Here is an 18,988-nt window from a genome sequence, read left to right on the forward strand (position 1 = left end):
CAGACGGATATTTGGTTGGCATGAATCTAAGATTGAATTTCTGCATCTTTGTTTTAGCAACGCAACCATAGCGTTGGGCTCATGATGCTTAGTTTGCTCAGTTTTTATTAAACTTCTGGCAAAACATTTGCAAAGAATATGGCCGAGCTCATGTCAAATCTGCAGTTTTTCAAAACCTTCTTTGGCTATAAAGCTGTTCACTGACCTGAATACCATTGCTCCTAGTTCAGAGGTAATCCTGTGCTTTTGTAATCCAATTTATTTATTAAAAATAAAATTTTATGACACATATGCACCATTTTGATCATTACCTAATATTTTAACCAAGCAGTAATCAGTCAACATAATATAAAACAAATAAAAAAACAAGCAAATAAAATAAAATAAAAAATAAACAAAAATAAAATAAATTAAATTAAATGAATTAATAAAAATACTAAATAAACAAATAAATAAATTATTGAATTAAAAACTAAATAAAAAAAATAAAAAAAAATAAAATAAAATAAATGAATAAATACAAAAAATATTTATTTAAAAAACAAACAAACAAATAAAACATAATTATATATATATATATATATATATATATATATATATATATATATATATATATATATATATATATATATATATATATATATATATATATATATAAAATAAAACAAAATAAATGGTACAAAGTTTAGATAAGTTTACTTAAAGCAAGTAAAATTGCATAGCACTGACATTATATTCAAACTGTGCAACATTGTCAAAAATGGCTCTTTTTTTATTTCTACAAAAATCAACCGAAACTAGCCATTCAGACAATTGAATAACAACATCAAGTCATTCATTAAAATGCACTGCATTAAGAAGGCATATCTGTATTTTAAGAAATAATACAACTGATGTATAAAACTACTGCTTCAGTCAGTATATGAGTGAATACTTCTAATGGACATTAAAATCTCATTAAATGACTGTAAGACGTATGCCTCTGGGACCAGTCATTATGTGCGATATTACTGCCATGATGAAGGGCCCATAATTCTCTGCTGGTTTTAGTGGATTTAAGTGGAATCCAAAAATGACTTGGACGCCTCAACATTGATGGTAAACCCAGAACTTCAACAGACTATCACATCATCCCCCTCTGCCGCTACATCTGTCACTTCTTAAAGAGCCAATTTATTTTCTTTATAAGGAAATGGAAAGGAACACAATGTCAGCTAACCAGATGGAGGCAAAAGGAAAACTATGAGTGCAGGTACAGTAAATGATATCAGCTAAATGCCAAACGGATTATTCCATGTTGATGCTGGTTATGAGCTAAAAAAAAAAAGAAATTATAAATAGATGCATTAAGACATTAAGCTTGCATTTGCATGTCGCACTGAAATCAGAAAACAAAGTGAAAATGCTTCTGTGCCTGATTTTATTTCATTACTTCTTTGCATTTTCATTATATAATTAGTCTTCGGATTTGGCCTTTGCTATAATGACAGCAGCACAAATTCCACAAGTTTGTGTAAACCCAGATTATCATGTGCTCCAGCATGATTTGGGATGATCCAAAGAGCATCTTGAGCTTCAGTGGAAGAACATCTGACCATCTGTACAAAGACGTTCACATAATCAATGCCACAAATCTACTTAGCAACTTCGAAACAGTGCAAAACGGGTAACATCTTCATCTTTTTACCTCATGATGAACAAGTTTTCATTTTGTGAAACTCCTAGTATATGCAGTTTATTTCCCAGATTAAATAAGAATGTCTGCAGGGTCTTTACACAATAGATTTACTTTTTTTTAACCAAACACAAAAATGTATTTAAACATTAAAGCTTTTAAAGACTTTTAAAGGCATAATTCATTTAAAAAAATAAAAATAAAAAAAATGTATGCAGTTCATTTTCTTACTCTCAGGTCACTCATTTTTAGCTGAAACTGTGGTTCTTGGAGAGTCAAAAGTAAGTCAACAGCTACCAAAGCTTCTCCTGACGATACATTAAAGTATTTTAATGCTTTACTAAAAAAGAAAAAATCTTACCTTCACCTCAAATAACCTTAAGTTAAGTGTTTGTAAAACAATTTATTTAGGCTAAATTTAAATAAACAAAGTTGAACACTACAAAATTTAGTTTGCTTGTTTAAATTCAACACATATAAATTGTTTGCAACAATAACAACAACATTTTTGGGGGGTGAACTATACTTTTAAAACCTGGATAAATTAAATGAATTAATGCATATCCTAAACTGAAAAAATAACTCTTAAGATTTACTTTAAAAAATGTAACAAATTTCAAGCAAATTTTACAATCTTATATCAGGTACTTGTGAATATCATGTACAATTTACCAAATTAATTTAGGAGTGTTAGGTTAAATATTAAGTAAACGTGAATTGATTATCTTTACTTTTGAGTCTTTATTTATTTAAATGAACCAAGTAATGTCATTTTCTTGTTTTAGCAGAAGGAACATTACTTTTATCAATTTAAATAAATCTAATTAGTTACAAATTAGTACATTTGGTGAAACTTGGTTTAATTGAAACACCCAATTCCACTTGAAATGTTTTATTTCCCTTTATTTTAAGCAAACTTATTCAGGAAGAGCAAATTTACTTCATAAATGCTTACTGATGTCATCGCTAGAGTTAGCACAGCTATGATTGTCTGAGTGAAGCGTCAAACAATAATGCTAATAATAAAAATGTCAAAAGCCAAAGCATGAGTGCTGCTCTTCTGCAAGGTGGTAACCTCAAAACTAAAAGACATACTCAAAACTCATAATCTACGAACTAATGATGATCAAACTCTAACAAGTCTTTCTCTCAAATTTAAACACCCAAGATTGATTTTATTTTCAAAATGCTTTTCTTTTAATTCAATATCTTTGCAAAGCTTGCTGGGAACTCTCCATTGCGACATATCCATTATTAAAACTTACTAAATATTACTAGGTTTGGGACGATTAGAAAATATTTAAATTTTACAAGTAAATGAACTCTTTCCACTCATTTATTACATGGTCAATGTGTAAATATTAAATGTGCACTTAGAAAATTCTAGCTATCCTTGACACTTAATATTACAATTTAAAAATGACAAGAGTCGATTTATTAGATTTGACTACACTAAAAAGTCATTTCTATCAGTGTAAAATAAACCAATAAAATGACTTTTCTTAGAACATTTAAAACTTTTTCTGGCCTTAAAATTGATTTTCAATGCAGTCTCAAACTGAACTGCATCGTCTTTCACAAATGGCGTGAAGGAGAGTATACGTTAGATTTGCATATGCGCACAGCAGCCAATGCAGTTCTTTTTCCACAGTTTTCACACAACAACAGATTGTTCTCTTTCTTGGCTTGCTTGTAACCGGCGTAATCTGGCAAGAATGAGCAATGTGGTATATTCGAGCATTGCCTGAAATCTCCTGTCAGCTCTGCACTGAATGATTAGATCTACAATCAATATGTCCCATTCTTTTCCTGTGACAGAAACACACTTCTGCTCCTGAGTGCGCACTCAGACACTTTGTTTTGATTTCCTGCAGCTGTTGAAGTGATACGCTATTTGGGGGGAAAAAAAAATGTATTCATGTTGACGCACACACATACGGAGTCACAGACTATCAGGAATGCAGATTAATTCCACAACAACAATCAAACTTTTTTTAAGGAAAGTATAAAATTGAAATGTGACACAACAATAAGATTATTCTACAATTCAAATAGGTTGAGTGCAGCTTTGTTCCTCTAACTAAATTAAAGTATCCTAAGGGGGGGAACGACTCACTCGCGTGGTGTCACAAAAAAAAAAAAAAAGGCAACAAAACTCTTTAGCTCGCTTTCAATTTCTTTTTTTCCCCCCCTCCCTTGCTGCACTGCTGTATATTTGCTGGAGGAAAGTCCCATCGATTTCTCTACGGTGCACAGCCGGTCTCTTATCAGAGTGAGACTTGAACAGAATATTAAGAGCCAAGTCTCCATAGCAACAGGGCAGAGCTGCCCAGCCGCCGTGTGATTGGTGGAAAGACTGGTAGGGGTGGCGGGGATGTGCTGGATATGAAGGTGGGCGCATACAGAATGCACAGTGACAAAAACTCAAAATTTGGGGGTCCTGCTACTGTACCTTCCACTTGAATGATATGTCATATGCATTGTAAGAAAAAAGGGGATTTTATATTTAACTAGAGTTAGTACTTGAGTTGATCATGTCAAGGTGTTTGAAAATATTCACAGCATGTCTATTTTTTGCTATTAAACAAGACAGCTTAGCATTTCTTTATGAATCATGGGTTAAAGGAATGATTATATGCAAAGAACATTGGAAAATGTGCAGTGAAAGTTTTACTCATTAAGCTGCAGAACTTACAGTATGGGTATGTTTTCAAGTGTGTGCCAGTAAAATTTTCTCCAATTGACCCAGCCGAGGCTCGAACCAGCGACCTACTTGCTGTGAGACGAACATGCTACCCACTGCACCACCTTGCAGTCCTAACCACAGATAACAACCAACAAATTTCTCAACATCACAGCATCCTCACAGCACATACTGAAGAGCAAAAAGAAGACAAATAAAAAATACACAAAGTAATATTAATAATAATAAAAGAATACATAAATTAACCAAGGTCTATGATAAAATAAGTTTATAATTTCCCCCCTTGACCAGTGGGTAATATATTCCAATGACATACGATCAAATATTACTTTATGCCATTCTGACAGTGTCGGTGGTTTATCAGATATAAATTTAAGAAATATACTCTTGCGGGCAGCATAGGTAAGAAAATGAAAAAACTTCCAATTAAACATTTGAATAATTCTTCAAATTATTATCAGCAACAACTAACAAAAAGATTTGTCTGTCTAAAATTTATTATTATTAAATTTTGTATTAAATTTTGTATTAAATATTGGACTGTCAAATCTGTACCCAATTGCCTTTAAAAAAAAAAAAAAATATATATATATATATATATATATATATATATATATATATATATATATATATATATATATATATATATATATATATATATATATATATACAATTCCAAATATAATGAATAAAATCACCTTCTTCAACTTTGCCCTTTAAACAAAATGGAGAATAATTTGTATTAAACTTACATCTACATGATGGGGTAATTTGTAGACAATGCAAAAGTTTGAACTGTTGCTCTTTAGTTCCATCGCAGATTTATATATTGCCAGCATACTGCCAAATGTGTGTCCAAGTGTCGGCATCGATTAAACATCCCAAATTTTTCTGCCAAACATCTAGGTACATTTTTCAAACTTATAAAAAATAGCCATAAACGCAAAGACAAAATCTTCATAACCTATGAAGCAAAAATAGAAATTAAGGCAGCTCCATTTTTGAATAATTGTACAAGTCAAATGTACGTTGTTGTTTTTTTAAAAGAGATCTTTTACAGTTCGCTTCTTACAGTGAGCTTCTTGCTGTGAGGTGATCGTGCTACCCACTGTGCCACGGTGATGCCCTCTTTTACAGTTATAAACTACTGAAAAAAAATCAGTATCACAGTTACTGTACATTAAATGGAAAATTTAGGCAAAAAAAAATGTTGCATAAATTTTTAGCTTCTAACATTCTACAGGTACTTTAATGTGTGTTCTTATCCTGGATATAGCTAACTATACTGTAAAAAAATATAAACAGCACCTATGAGGAAAATCCTCTTTTGGAAGCTGTTTGGACTTAACTGTGTGTAGTCATAGTGTGTCCAAAGTCATATGGGAGTGATAGAAACACAATAAGTCACTTTTTTAATATTCCAAATCCCATCCACTTTAAGGCCCACCGCAACATGACAGGACGTACGCAAAGCAACTGGGATTAAAACATCTGTTCAGCTCTCTATGATCATCAATCATCATCAAATGTGATCAGGAATGAGTTTTACAAGTCTAAAACATTTTTAAAACAGTGCATGTTTGAAATAAAGTAAGTAAATAAAGTAAAATTCTTGTAAATCATCACCACAGCCGCATAATAGTACAATTATAAAAGAAGACACTTTAATTCCGGTTTGTGGATGTTAATTCTGGTTACATTTTGTACATTAACATAACAGATATCCATACAAAAGTGGAAATTATTGTGTATCCTGTCACATTTATTGTGCAGAAACAGTGCAAAGTTAAACACATGAGCTGTATGTGTGTTTGCTGTATGTGTGTGCGTGAACCTTGTAAAGTCATTGTGTGTGACTCATCGTTGCAGAAAGGCTTGAATTAACTTCACAACAAATACATCAAATAATCATTGGTAAAGTTTTTACAATAGTATTTTTCACAAACGTTTCGTGAGATCTGCTTCCTTCATGTCTGTCACTGTGCTTTTTATCTGATGCAGTTGGAGACTGAGGCACACTCTGACAGGCATGTGAGAAAGGTGGGCGGGGAGAACTAGCATTAAAGGCACAGGCAACAAAAACAGCTACAATGTGTGCAAAGCAGAAAATCCGATATTCTGAAAGGAATAATAAAAAACCTGATGGGTGTTTTGGGCTGAAACTTTTCAGACACATTCAGGAAACACAAAAGACTTTAAAAAAGAGGTAACATAGGTGCCCTTTAACTCAATTATGAGTTTTAGTCCACTGTTGTAAACATGCTCAAAACTACTGGCTAAAACTACAAGGCTGTGGATTAAAAGTAATAATTATTATTTTTTTGCTTCATTTAGTTTTGTCTGTATATTTTTTTTAACTCTTGAAGTGTCATTTGGCCTGAATGTTATGATTCATGAAGGACCACAATTTAAGATTTTAAAAAATGCTGTTAATGTTCTGCTCATGTTCTGAAAAAAGGTCAACTACATCTTGAATGAATTGAAGGTGAATACATTTCCATTTCTGGGTTAACTACCACTAGAATTATGCAATTATATTTATAAAAATGATTTAAAAATGCTTTCAAAGACATAATTAAACACTTTGGTATTTTGTAAGCTAAAAAAGTCTCAAATATTTAGTCACGAGCCACTAAACTTGTAGAAAGTGGGTCATATGGTATTGCTCCTTTGCATAAATATTATGCAGAAGCCGGAGTCAGTATATCTCTTTTTAGAGCAAAACCGTCTCACGTAACATTATGAAATATGTTGCAAACCACATATTGATCATGTAATAAAAGAAGCGGCTGCAGTTCAATACAACATCCATTGGGTTAGAATGGAAAATGCTGAATTAATATCATTACGTGCAATCAGAGTTCAAATGTGTAGACAGACAGGGTTATGCCTCAAGTGCTAAATCATTAAAACATTCCTCAAGCTGTCCGAATTCTCCTTCACCATGACAACCGAGGTGAATGCCCCCTTCAACATAACACACACTGGTTCACAGCTGCGCCAGATACGGGCAACATTTGGCCATTCTGACATTTTACATCAGCTTGAAGCAATATGATCAACAAGGGACATGTGGAGATTTTAATGAGGGCCGTGCTACTGACTGGTACAGTATCCACAGAGCTCAATTAGTAAACATTATGTAATGTAAAGCTGAAAATTCTCTTTTCTAAATGAAAGGTGAGAAAAGTGAAAGGTCAATGTAATTTAAACTCATTAACAATCAAGGCTTAAAACTTTATTAAAGCTAAAATGAGATAGCAGAGAACTTTTTGGAAACCAGTTCAACCATATTTATCTAAGCATGAAGCTTTTTTTCCTAACAATTCCATCAATGGGCGTCATGGTGGCGCAGTGGGTAGCAAGATCGCCCCACAGCAAGAAGGTCGCTGGTTCAAGCCCCGGCTGGGTCAACTGGCATTTCTGTGTGGTGTCTGCATGTTCTGCCTGTGTTGGCATGGGTTTCGTCGGGTGCTCCGGTTTCCCCCACAGTCCAAAGACATGCTCTATAGGTGAACTGAATAAGCTAAATTGGCCGTAGTGTATGTGTGAATGCAGGAGTATATGTGTGTTTTCTATTGTTGGGTTCCAGCTGGAAGGGCATCCGCTGCGTAAAACATATGCTGGACAAGTTGGTGGTTCATTCCACTGTGGCGACCCCTGAATAATATAGGGACCAAGCCGGAAAAAAAAATGAATGAATGAATGCAATATTTGAATACATAATGTACTGTTTATACAGTCTAGTAGTGTGTACTGTATAAATAGTTTGCCCCAATTTTCATATATTATGTTGATTTGTGTTTATTTTACATCATACAAATTGTTACAAGCCGATGTGAAGTGCGAAGGCAGGTGAGGATCCTTTCGCAGCATTTAACATATATTTATTTAACAACCCAGAACAAAATAAAATTCAAGAGTTTGCACTTAGCTGATGACTGGTAATAAGCTAGTTTGGCATGCTGTCCCGGGAGAGAGCCCTGAGCTGATGAGATCCTCGAGCCCGGGGCTCCCTCCCGTTTGCAGAGCGAGAGGGGAGTTTGAGCTCAGGTAGATCTCGAGGAATTGACGAGAATTCCTGATCCTCTCGAAATTAGTTTATAAATAAACTTCACATAGTACAAACTAGGGAACTTACTCCATCATTGGAGTAAAGTTGCTGGGGTCACACTACACTTTTCTCCCTATAAACTTCCATTCATACGTATGCGAATGCGTCAGACCGGAAACGCAAGCTCGTGCGACAAGTTTCGCAGTTCACTGCGTTGGAAAGTTCAAGCTTGGTGAACTCTTACAAGCTAAATCGCATCACATGATTGCGTGAGACCAATCAAAGATCAAACCAAGACCTCTCTGGACAAAACATGGAGCAATCTCTCGCTTTTTAATGTCTAATCATCTTGTTTAAACCCGCCCCTTTTCAAAGCACCATACAACAGAATTTCACAAGCACAAACTCTAGTGCAAGGGTCACCAACCCTGTTCCTGGAGAGCTACCTTCCTGCACATTTCAGTTGCAACCCTGACCAAACACACCTGTTTGTAATTATCTAGTGCTGCTTTAGGTACTATTAATTGGTTCAGGTGTGTTTGATCAGGGTTGGGACTGAATTCTGCAGGAAGGTAGCTCTTTAGGAACATGGTTGCTGACCCCTGCTCTAGTGTGACCACACCATTGCGAAAATAACTACAGACAACGAAAGGGGAAGACAAACTGAAATACATAGCCCAGGTAATTAAGTGGAATGCACTGCAGCTGTGTGTGTCTGTGTGTGTGAGTGTAGGGATGATGGACAGCTGCAGCAGGTGTTGATTGGTGCAATGCATTCTGAAAGTGGTAGTTTGTGATGTGTGTGTAGTTCAACAGGGATCTATGTGATTGTTCCACAAATATATGAATACTTACAGTAAAATGTGTTATACATTTGAAATAAAAATATGTAATGGTTTATAGTCTATTTTTGTGGTTTTAAAATGTTTATTATTAAAAAAAACATGCTTGTTTGTTTGTTTTTATGTATTTTAAGCATTGAAGAATATTGGAAAATTGTGTCCTTACTGTATAAGGAAACATTAAATTGACTGAAAGATTAAAAATAATTATTTTGCTTATAACATATTTCATTTAAACTTTGAAAAAGTACTTCAATTGCCAAAAGGTTATTTTCCTGACACTTTTAAATGAAGTCAGCAAGTTAAATTAGCAAAACCTTGAACACAAATTGTTAAAAAAAATAGTGTTTCACATATTTTACAGTAAACCAATGATTGCAAAATATTATTTGCTTTTAGATTGCGCGCAAAGCATGCTGGGACTGTAAAAAGATTGAGCGACACTGGCCTGGGTGAAGCCTCTGTGTGAATGATGATTGACAGAGGAGATTACTTTTAGGAAAAGGACACTGAAATTCCAAACCACAGCAATTCTGGCCAACGGTTCTATCAGTGGATGACATTTCATTCTGCTGTGGGAGTGTTTCAATTCCATTTCCACATTAACCCATTAATGGCTCACTAACGGTTGTGGGTTTTCGTTAGGTCAGAGCTTTTTGCCCACATGCAGACATGTTTTTTCCAGGGTGCAGAAAACCCAAATGGCTTGTGCTCCCTTTTTGTCTCTTGCAATAGAAGTCACAAGGAAATGCCACTTTGCCACTGTAACAGGAATGTGTCTGGTGGTGTTGCTTAGAAACTGTAGCTTCTCACGCTACAAGCTACTAATAATGTAAAGCCATTCTACAGTCCATCTAGATACACTACAATGAAGTAAACATGATGGAGCTATTTACAGAGTGAATGTCTTTTTCAGTGGATAATTGCAAAATTATATGATTTATTTTACATTCAGAAACGTACTTATCTTGTGACGCCATCATTTAAAAATTATTTGATGGTTAGAATTTCCAGAAAATCACTTCACTTTGTATTTAGTGATGGAAATCTGTAAAATGTTCATGCCTTTTCAAATCACAAATCACATTATATTACATAACTATAAATGCACAGATGAACTCAAGTCACCTTTTCTTCCACGGTGCTTTATAATCCCTGATTGTGTCATTACTAATATAATAAGTGATACTTTTTCATTTTCAGCTAATTTTCTGTCATATGTAAAAGCATGGGCCTTTTTTACACCTTTCATTAAGATGTATTTTAGCTGATCTGATCACAAGAAGATGATGAAGACTTTTGAGCAAATTTTCCAGTTTCTTTAAGGATTTGTACAATTGTGCTTCTTCTGATCAATTGATCTAATGTTGTGACATAATATATACTGTATGAATGTTAAAGAAGACATGGAAAATGGACAGCAACAGCCTTACATGCAGTAAAAAATGTAATTTAACTTGCCTTATAAGAAGAAATATCAGTGTCTTTACTGAAACACGAACATTCGACCGTTTTCCTCCAACTTGTAAAATCCCTACCAATGTTTATCCTAGATTAAGCTTGTTGTCTGTAACTATATTTTTAGAAAATCTTCACAATTTGGCTTGCAATCATTTGTGAATGCAAATGCCTTTTTACTATGCAATGCAAACACCCTCTGGCTCAGCCTTCCTGTTACAGAAGTTGCTCCCAAAACTCCTGCCACAGACAAATTACGAATCAATTATGAAAAACATTCAGGATGCGCGCACAGTGAGGTTGCAAAAAAAAAAAAAAAAAAAAAAAAAAAAAAACGGGAGGGTTAGCATTTACAGCGAGGGAATGACATCTGATGCAGTACAGAGTTTGTTGTTGTCTTAGAAATAAGTTATATTGATGATTACATATTATATATATTATTTACATAATGCTTTCAGTGTATTATTACAGCTCGTCATCCAGTGATCAGCACAGTGATTCTGCAAAATTAACATTAAAGTAAGCGGTATTTGTCTGACAGGTCCATTTGTGATAGCACCCTCCCAATAGATTTGGATAAGATGAAATGGTCAAGCATCCAGCCCCGAATCTACAACCCTCTTATTGAAGATCCAAGTGATTATCTTATTGAAACTCCAAGAGAGAAGTTAAAGGCCTACAAGTATTTGGAAGCTTACAATTTTGTTCTGTGTGGTCATGTGCAAGAAATAATGTTCCATAATTACCAGATTCACAACTTTGTAATGCTAAAAACCGAGCTTCTGCCTAGCCAAAGACAAGAAAAAAAGACGGCTACATAAGGCCTGGGTAATCCTCAACAAGCAAAACTGCACATGTACGGCAGGGTATGTAAACTTACACTTTTACATTTCATTCTAAGCATTCAGTGTCCGCAGTTTAATTCACCATATTGAACTGTTATTGCTGAAATCATTGCTGCAATCAAAAATAAGTAATGTGTTTGATTCAGCATTTGATTCAGTAATTTACGGGTTTATCTCCCTCAAAATTGTAAACATTGATGTTTTAGACACCATTAACAGTGTCATTGATGTTTCAGACACTATTGATGGGGGAGATAAACCCATAAATGACACAATTATAAAAGCACATGAACAATAAACAAGCTTAAGAGACCTTGCTTTGCTATAAAAAATCTTCCTTCACCTTTGAGAAAAGCTATTTTGATTAGAGAAATCATTATTTAGTAACAGTATTTCTTTTGTGACCAAGCACTAAGCGTAAGGGCAATAGTGAAGGGGAAAAGATGTTGTCTGACACTGGCTCATTCAACTGAAACATCTGAATGAACAATTTAAGCTCGCAAAAGCAAATGACTTCTTAATCTTTAAGAGAGAGAAAGGACATTTTGAGGAGAGTGCATTTGACTGCTACTTCACAGAGTAATATCACAACAACAACAGAAACAACAACAAAACATCACAACTCAATTAAAAAAGTAGCTCATTAGTGGAAAACATGCTCTATGTTGAAAAGAAAGCTACAGAAAAATGTAGCTACTATTGGTTACTCGCTTCCCAACACTACATAAGATTACTGCAAATAAAGTGACACATTGGCTGAGTCAGTCGTCAATGAACTGCAAAGGTTATTTAATCACAAATGTTACAAATCACCCCAACATACCGGCACTCTCCAAATCATTAACACTGCTCACATCATATAATGGGATCAAAAGAAAGTCCCACGCTGCTTTGCAACATGCTCCTGCTCTCCATCTGTGCTCTGTGAGCCTGGACTGACTCATACCGGCAGAGGACAACAGGCAGAAGCCATGGAGTCAAAACCAACCAATCAGAAAAGAGATAAAACGCTTATATCTTCTGGCCCTCTTGTTCTCTGCGTGGTTTGTGGGTCACGTATTTTGATATAGAACATATTACATTTGAACAACATACACCTGACTGGGTTTTAGCCCTAAGAAACCTACTACATTAAACACACTTGAAAGAATATTTTTTTCTCTCTAGATAGGCGTTAAATGCTAAATAACAGACCTTTATATTGTACAAATGTACTAATAGAACACATTTGCCAAGAAAGTATTTACATTTTCAATCAGGATTGATATAAATACAACCTAATGGGTTTTAGAATGTCATAATTACATTATGATATGATAATAGTATTCTGACGACACAATATCAAGATGTTGTATTGACATTGTGATGTCATAATGAGTATTGCAGCATCATAATATGACGTCACAACTTCATAATGGCATGATGATGTCATATTTTGCGTTATGGCATCGTAATAGGCATCATACTGGCATTATGACACCTTAATGAGTATTATACAATGGGTATTATACACACAAACTATTTAAGTGTCATAATATTGCTAAGTCATAATGTGCAATAAGATGCCATGACAGCATAGCAAATAAGTTTAAGTAATTATTGAACTTTCATTTCAAATGCAATAATTAATATATTTTTACGATTTGATATAAAAGACATCCATAAATTTGTAATACATCTAACACACTGAATAAAATGATTAACAATTTATTTAAATCACACATTTATTGAATTTAAATGTGTAAAAATTTGTATATGCTTGGTGACTGATTGATGTAACTTTGCTTTCATTTCATGCTTGAGAAGCAAAATAGTATGGGAAATTGTAAGTGGAGGAGGCCTGTATGCACAGATGTTCCATGCCAACGTAAGACTGTTCAGCTAATTAACATTGAGTGGGCAACAAGCTGCAAAGTGCATGTAAAATATGGTCTGGATGAGGTCATGACGTAAATACCCTTTGGCCTGCAGGCCTCAGCATCAGCCAGTCACTCTTGGGAAGAAGCACAAATTTCAAAGCCAATGGCGAAACCACACTCACTGACCTATCTGCAACCCTAACTCTTCCTCGCATGCTTCTTATCTGCTTTACAGGGAGCGGAGGAAGGACAGAGATGGAAGATGAGAGGATTGAGGGAATTGTAAAAAGACAGGCTGTGACACAGAGTTGCGTGAGACCAAAAAGAATCGAGAAAAATATCATAAAACAAAGGCTGTGTCTTTCATAAAAGCAACTCTTGCTTTCTCTTGGGTTTATGCTTTAATTCTTACTATTTCTCAATCCTGACCAACCAGGTCAAAACTAACTTCAAATGTTTATTTCTTATGAAACTACATTAAAAGGACAGTTCACCCAAAAAATGAACATTTACTATTTACTCTCCCTCAAGTGGTTTCAAACCTTTTTGGGTTTCTTTCTTCTGTTGAACAACAAAGAATATATTTTGAAGAAATGTGTAACCATTGACTTTCATAGTAGGAAAAACAAATACTGTGGAAGGAAATTGTTACAGGTTTCCAACATTCTTCAAAATATCTTCTTTTGTGTTCTAAAGAATAAAGAAACCTATAAAGGTTTGAAACAAGCCAAAGGTGAGTAAATGATGACAGAATTGTTAGTGAGTTATGCCTTTAAAGTAAAGAATCAACAAGGCACATTTAAAACTAGCCAAAGTGTATAATCACACATTTTAACTTGATTAAATGTAAACGTCTTCAAATTGACATTCTGTTCATGTTGCTGGTGAGATGGTCCATCTTATGAGTTAACATGACCCAGAGGCCCCTGCTTGGGGCTCAGCGTGTGTACCTTGATGCGGCCAGGATCAAGCAGATGGTGGCCATATGTCTGCAGAACACGGAAGAGGAGCCACTAATCTGAGGCCAGAGACTGTGAAGAATTTATAGTGCACTCTTATAAAAATACCTGCTGCTAGTATAGAAAACTAATGCAGACACACACTCATATATATACATACAGTATTGCCATCTACTCAATGTATGCTGACAATGAGATAACATATATCTTAGATACAGATTTAAAATAAACGTTTTCTGCTGCTAACTAGGAAAGGTTGTCATCCACGGAATTTCATCCAAATTTGAATACTTCCCAATTATAGAATAGGCAAAATATAATATGTGAAAATTGTGTCCCAAAATATAATAGTACCTTTTGGTTTCTGAAGGTACCGTTGGGACTCCTATATTCAATTTGGGTTCATTAGCTCAGCATATTAAGCCTACAGTCACAAACTTTATGGGTTAAATTTGACTCAGGTTTTAAATTTGATGATAAGACTAGAGCTGTAGTATTTTTTTTTTCAATTTAGACAAGCAAAAATAATTCAATATACCAAAAAAAAAAAAAAAAAAAACAGATATTCCATGCTTTGATGAGCACTCGGTTAGATTACTGTAGTGCATTGTATGTGGGGAGTAGCAGGACAGCTATTGCCAATATGACCACATTTCCCCCGTGTTAGCTTTGCTTCATTGGTTGGCAGTTCATTTCAGATCACAGTTTAAGATTCTTTAATTTGTTTTCAAATCTCTAAATGGTCTTGCCCCACCTTAAATCTCTGAGCTGATACACCCCTATAGGCCCACTTGTTCTCTCAGGTCAGCTGAAACTGACTTGAGACTTTGGAAGGATTTTCCGCTGCCCATAAGACAGCCCTCTTTCTCAGTTAAATCAGCTCTTAAAACTCATTTGATTTTATTGGCATTTAAAACCTGATCTTAAGACCTGGTTATTTCAATTTATGTGCTTTTTAGGTAGTTTAGCTATATATATATATTCTTGTATTTTATGTATTTTAAAGACTATTATGCTTATTTTGTTGTATATTTTCTGTAAATCACTTTGGCTCACTTCTGTGTTTGTAAAGAGATCTATGAATAAAGTTTAACTTGACTTGACTACCTGCTCATTTGATGGACACTTTAGTATCCCATGAGGCCATAAGAAGATTTGTAAGAAGTAGTAAGTCATTTTTTAAATAAATTAAGGAAATCTTAAAAACTTTTTAAAAAAAATTAATGAATTCAATTGTATTAAATATGTATATAACAGCAGTGGTATAGATCCCAAATTAGAAGTGCACACCCCGATTAAAGTAAATCAATGTAAAATGTGATAAGTTGCTTCAGTTTAAAACAGTTTTACCTTGTAACTGTTGAGTTGCCATAACTTTATTTTTATAATTATGCACATATAGTTCATCTACTTAATAATTTTAAGACAACATGTTTACTTACCTTCTTAAAGCAAAGTCTAAACTAATCACTTTTTACACTGAGACACCAAAAAGACACCACTTAAAAAGTCTCAGTTGCTCTGGATTGGCAAGATTTATGTGTTTGAGTAAAATGTTTTTTTTGTTTAATTCTATACATTTCTAATAACAATAAGTTATTAGAGTTTTTCCACCAAATATTGCTATTTTAACTCACTATTGTGCTGCGTAAAAACGAATATGAACATGAAAATATGGCATCATTTAATTAGCTTTAAATTACAACAATTTTATTTTTAATTATGTTTAAAATCAGTAAGAAATGTAATCAGTGTTTTTTTTCTAAAATATATCAATATAAAAGGTAAATACAGAGAGAACTGATCATTTCCATGTGGTCTGTTATTATTTTTTATACCTGTATATATATAAATTTAAACTAGGTATAAAATGAGGCCTAAATTACAGGTTCCCACCTACAGTGAGGTAAGTAGCTGTCTACCGGTAGGTGTAATACAGGATTTGAAGGCTGCTTTGTTGATTTTCTCACGGTCTTGCTGTTCTACAATTAGGAAATGAACCGTAACATTACATAAGAAACATTTACAACACAACACGTCTTCTGCCTTAATCCCAGACAGATACGACACAAAACGAAGGACTAGGTGTGTCCCAAAGGCCTCTGAAAATACCATAAAACATGCCCGAACATGTGGAAATTAGCCTAACCTTTAGGCAGCAATTACTGTTTCTCAGCTGACATTTACTCCAATTTGTCTGGCAGCAAAAAATGTCCTTGAAGTCACTGGCTCTTGGATAGGGTGTCACAGTCACAGGTTTCATCATGCCCTATTCAACAGCTTAGAGAAAAGCAAACTGAAATGCACCTCCAAGGTGCAACGCTCCTCAAGACACACTCTGATGAGCAAAAATGTACAGAAAAGACAGGTTAAAAGTCTTCCCTTGAAGAAAAACTGCATTCTCTTCCTTTGTTTGGTTTGCTCCCTGCTGCTAATGAAATGAAAGCTGTGCTAAATTAAGATTCACATAAGAAAAGACATGACTTGAGAGTTAAACGCCTTCATTATAATCCGAAATTAGACAGTAACCCAGACCTCTGCATGAATTCATTTGCTTTCAGAGTTCAAGAAGACAAGATTTCAGAAGTACCCAACCAAAGTGACCCTCATCCTGAACTGTATTCATCAGTGCAAAATGCAAGTGCTTTATTTATTGGTAGAATACGGGCTAATATTAGAGACTTTTAAATATATACAGTGTTGTGAAAAAGTGTTTGCCCCCTTACTGATTTCTTATTTTTTTGCATGTGTCACACTTCAATGTTTCAAATTTTTTTTACTAATTTAAATATTAGTCAAAGACAACACTAGTAAACATGTCATGCAGTTTTGAATGAAAGTTTTTTTGTATTAAAGGAAAACAAAGTCCAAAACTACATAGCCCTATGACAAAGTGTCTGTTAAAACATAACTCTGCTTTATCACACCTGAGTTCTGATTAATCTAGATCAAGTAATCAGGCCTGATTACTGCCACACCTGTTCGCAATCAAGAAATCACTTAAATAAAACCTGCCTGACAAGGTGAAGTAGACCAAAAGATCCTCAAAAGCTTGACATCATTCTGAGATCCTAAAAAAATTAAAAAACAAATAAGAACGACAATAATTGTACCAGTTTAGCAGTCTAGAAAAGCTTTAGTTAACTTTGAATAGTATCTAAATTAGTTTGATGATCTGAAACATTAAAGTGTGCCAAACATGCCAAAAATAAGAAATAAGTAAGGGGAGCAAAAGAAAGTGTTGTGAAAAAGTGTTGGCCCCTTACTGATTTCTTCTTTGTCACACTTTGTCACAATATTTCAGGTTAACAAATTTAAATATTAGTCAAAAATAACACAAGCAAACATATCATAATGTTTTAAATTTGAGTTTTTACTTTATTTTTTTAGTTTTTTGAGTTTTTGGGAAAACAAAGTACATTTGTGTTAAAAAGTGTCTGTTAAAATACAACTTAACTTGTCTATTAAGGCTGAGTTCAATTAATCTACCCACACTCAGGCCTGATTAGTGCCACACCTGTTTGCAATTAAGAAATCACTTTAATAGGACCTGACTGCCAAAGTGAAGTAGACCAAAAGATCCTCAAAAGCCAGACGTCATGCTGCAATCCAAAGAAATTTAAAAACAAATAATGATAACAATCGAGATCTACCAGTCTGGAAAAGGTTGTGTTGTCTGTGACTAATATTCAATTTAGTTTGATGATCTGAAACAGTAAAGTGTGCCAAAAATAATTTATAAGAAATAAGTAAAGGGGCAAATTCTTTTTTTACACTACTCTAAGTTGAAATGTGGCATTTAAGAGTGCATGCTCATTTAACATGTATAAGTAGTTAAGTACACCAGTTTCAATAAAAATTATGCATATTGGCCATCCATTTACCAGACAACACATTTAAAAAAAAAAAAAAAAAGAACAAATAAGCAAACTTTTAAAGACAGTTTTAAAGTTAACCACTTTTATCACCATGTAAACTATTACTCAACAATTTAAGCAACAGCACATTTTGGCAAAAGTCCAAACTTTTAAAGTTAACTACTTTTATTATCTCCTTGTAAACTACAAAATCTGTGACTGCTTGGTGTTTTGTTAATTTGTTTCTTTTCAAAAACTGATACTGGCATATAATGCACGATACAGTACATCATTTATTTATGTATTTATTTTTGAGTGTTTTTTGAAGATTCTGGCAGTAGAGGAACCCTGAGAGTTGAAGAGAGGTGAATGTACAGTTAGCTGAACTGAGCCAAGCGTGTTTCTCCATCTGAAACGCTGCTTTATTCGGTCTATTTCCTCTGTGCCACTGCACATTCATTCCCCTCTCGCTGCTCTGCCATGCAAGCGGGTTCCGGCAAGTTCTGCCACAGGCAAGCAACACTCGCTTTAATTATTGCAGGGGGCTGAGCTCGTTTGACAGGTCGACCTACTCCACTCCATTTGATATGAATTAGTGAGAGTGAAGGGAGAGAAAAAAGAAAGGTGTACAAGAATAAACTGATGAGGGGGATGAATACAAAAAGCAAGTGATTTTCACATGTTCTGACATTTCTGAAACTTTACCATATTACTCAACAATTGCCAGATTTTTTG

At 34.2% G+C, this 18,988-nt stretch overlaps 1 protein-coding gene across 6 annotated transcripts in view; it reads right to left on the reverse strand.

Annotated features, from left to right (window-relative positions):
- The window catches only part of abtb3a (ankyrin repeat and BTB domain containing 3a), a 207,940-nt gene that overhangs the window by 69,066 nt on the left and 119,886 nt on the right, over window positions 1-18,988 (reverse strand). For 2 of the 6 annotated variants that reach the window (XM_087247119.1, XM_087247117.1), the window contains exon 4: window positions 17,412-17,467. The exons of the other annotated variants lie outside the window; for them this stretch is intronic. The gene's annotated coding sequence lies outside the window, so the exon portion shown is untranslated. The remainder of the gene's footprint in view (window positions 1-17,411; window positions 17,468-18,988) is intronic. 6 annotated transcript variants of the gene reach the window in all.

This window comes from Danio rerio, chromosome 4 (assembly GCF_052040795.2).
Source record: "Danio rerio strain M-AB ecotype USA chromosome 4, GRCz13ab, whole genome shotgun sequence".
Classification (NCBI taxonomy): domain Eukaryota; kingdom Metazoa; phylum Chordata; class Actinopteri; order Cypriniformes; family Danionidae; genus Danio; species Danio rerio.